We start from the raw sequence: 2904 nt of genomic DNA, 5'->3' as shown, positions 1-2904 counted from the left end.
AGTGATCAGAGACAGTATCTGGAGACTACATAAAATCTCACCATCTGTCCCCAGAATCAGAGTCTACCACCAAGTACCTAAAATTTGCCTATAGATAGCAACCATAGAACTAAAACCTGGTTGCTTAGCTTTTCCTACTTAAGAAGCATTTCTGATTTATCAAATCAATTGTTCCTCTGAATGAAAAACAGCATCTTGTGTGCCCTTAATGATATGCAAGAATCCTTGATGCACGATTAATAATTCATAAGATACACCAGGGTTTCTAGGAGGTCTTTGAACGTTCATTAGAAATTTGACATCATGAGACATCTTGGCAAGTTCTGTGCCTTATGAGAGGGTTAAATCAATTAGGTGGCTCCTCATCAACCAGATGGAGGTCAGGACACACAGAAGGCCAAGTCCTGTGCTCTGCCGGGGCCCTGATTCCCCATCTGATGTCCAGGGACTTAGAGACACAGAGATACCAAGGGGCAGGCCCCTGAATGATGCCCCCAGTGACCTTGCTTAGTGTGGGCTGTTTCTGTGAGAGGTAGAGGTGTTGACACTTGATGAGGTTTAACAGATTCCCTGACTCATCTGCAGCATCAACATATGAGCACTGTGTTTTTCAGACTCATCTCTGAGGTCTCTGCCAGTCACTTCCCACCTCACATGGCAGGTGTTTGCACATAGGGAAGAAAGAAGGCATTGCAAGCAGTGAAAAATATTTGTATGTGATAATTTTAAAATAATTCCAAAGCCTGGGCACATCTCCCACTGCAGTTAAAATATTCTGAATTCAGTAAAACAGCCTCACCTTTGATGATCAATTTTGCTACTTTTAACTCTCAAACTAACCCTTGATCAGAGGCGCTTCATCAGAAGGAGCTGATGAAGCAATGTATAGGTCATCATGAATTAACATGATAAAGTAATCGTTACAAATATTTAAATATTGGTTACATTCTGGTCTCGGGAAGTTATGTGTTTATCTTCCCTTGGCATGTTTGCTATTCCTAGGGGGAGGCACTGGTATTATCTTTTTTTTTTTTTTCTTTGATCAGGTCTTTATTCAAAATAAACTGTCCAAAATGATTTGACGTGTATGGAATAAACATTAAAGAGTTTATGCAGTAGGCTTCTTTTCTTCTGTGGTAGGTTTCTTTTTGCTGGCTTTTCAGCTGCTGGTTTCTTGGTAGAGGCAGCCTTTTCTCCTACCAGAGGCTTTTTCTGCTTTTTAACACCAACAGGCTTTTTCCCCTTCTTCATTGCTACAGGCTTCTTGCCTGCAACCCCCTTCTCATCTGACTTGGCCTTTAGTCCTGCAGCTGCCTTATCCACCCGAAGTTTGTGATTCCTGCCTGGTGAAGAATAGTATTCTGGTGCATGGTCTTTGCATATGGGTTTAGCTTTAACATGATTCTCAGGTTTTTCAGGGGATTCTTCTTTAGGACTCTGCACGAAGAGCTCTTTGGATCTCTGGGCTTTTCAAGATTCGGCTAAGGTCTGTGTTCATCATCTTGTGCATGGGAAGGTTGTAGTTACTCTTAAGGGAAGCAGCTTTACGCCAAGTGCCATACAATTCATCCAACTTCTGGAAAGCACTTTCAGTCCAAATGCAGAAACATCCCACATGTCCACCGGGAGCTAGTTTCAAAATGTTCAGCTTGCTTACATTAAGCAGAGTAATTCCAGGGATATTCCTAAAAGCCTTGATGATACCATTGTCCTCATTATAGATGATACAGGGTCCCCTGCGCTGGATACGATGACGGTTTCTCATTTTGCCCTTGCCAGCCCTCATTCGCTGGGAGGCATAGACCTTTTTGATATCATTCCAGGTCTTAAGTTTCTTAAGAAGCAAAACAGCCTCCTTGGTCTTCTTATAGCCTTCAACTTTATCTTCAACCACCAAGGGAAGTTCAGGAACTTCCTCAATTCGATGACCTTTAGACATGACCAGTGCTGGTAAAGCTGAGGCAGCCAGGGCAGAGCGGATGGCATATCGCTTTTGGGTTGTGTTCACTCTATGGTGCCAGCGACACCAGGTTTTCGTCGGTGCAAACATGCGGCCTCCACGACACATATTTCCAAAAGCACCCTGGCCAGAACGGTGAGTCCCACCACCTCGAACTCTGGGAATCCTAGCCACAGCTCTGCCAGTACCCCAGGACTCAGCACTGGTCTGGTGACCTGCTAATTCACTGACAGCATATGGCTGTCTGTTGTTTTTTCACAAGTTGGTGTGAACAAAGTTCACAATATCTGGTCGAATGGGAGCCTTGAAGACAGCAGGCAAAGTGACATTTTTGCCAGATGACTCCCCCCTTTCAGAGTACACTGTTATCAGTGGACAAGCACAAGCCATGACGGGGAGAGGAGAAGGCCACGTTCCTCTCCACCCGGCGGCTCCTACAGGAAAAGCCACTGGTATTATCTTGATTTGATGTTTGAAGACACTACGGTTGAGGGTGTTTAAACAACTTCTCTGAGTTTCTGCTTATACTAACTAAAGCTCAAGATCATAATCATGATCTCATCCTGACTCCCTCTTCTAAAATTTTATATTTAAACTAGAGCAGTTCTCTGTCCTGGTTCATCCACCAGGCTTCCTTTACTCCCTAAGGTGGGGTACCCACGCATGCGTGGAGCCTCTGCTGCCCCCAGCCCCGGATACTCCTTGCAATCTTTCATATCCACTGCTCAGGAGAAGCTGGCAAGTGGAGAACTGAAGAGACTCCAACAGGAAGAAACAGACTCTGCCTGTAAGCGCCTCAAAAATCAGGGGAAGAGAAGAAAAACAGAAAATGTGGCCTGAGCACAGCAGACCTACACAAGGGGGCAGCTGAGGAGCGGTGCAGAGGGAAGGAACAACAGCGGCCCGCTGGGACCATGAGCTTGCAGCTGCCTGTGGTGTAATCA

The 2904-nt window shown here is 45.1% G+C and overlaps 1 pseudogene across 1 annotated transcript; it reads right to left on the bottom strand.

The window, feature by feature from the left end:
• Nucleotides 1–1108: 1108 nt before the first annotated feature.
• Nucleotides 1109–2389, bottom strand: LOC128598635 (60S ribosomal protein L4-like; annotated as a pseudogene). Its single transcript, XR_008383677.1, has one exon. The product of XR_008383677.1 is annotated as a 60S ribosomal protein L4-like (transcript).
• Between the last annotated feature and the right edge of the window lie 515 nt (nucleotides 2390–2904).

Source organism: Nycticebus coucang, chromosome 11 (genome assembly GCF_027406575.1).
Source record: "Nycticebus coucang isolate mNycCou1 chromosome 11, mNycCou1.pri, whole genome shotgun sequence".
NCBI classification, from domain to species: domain Eukaryota; kingdom Metazoa; phylum Chordata; class Mammalia; order Primates; family Lorisidae; genus Nycticebus; species Nycticebus coucang.
The sequence above is the reverse complement of the archived record's forward strand: the minus strand, read 5'-3'. Positions and strand labels throughout refer to the sequence as shown.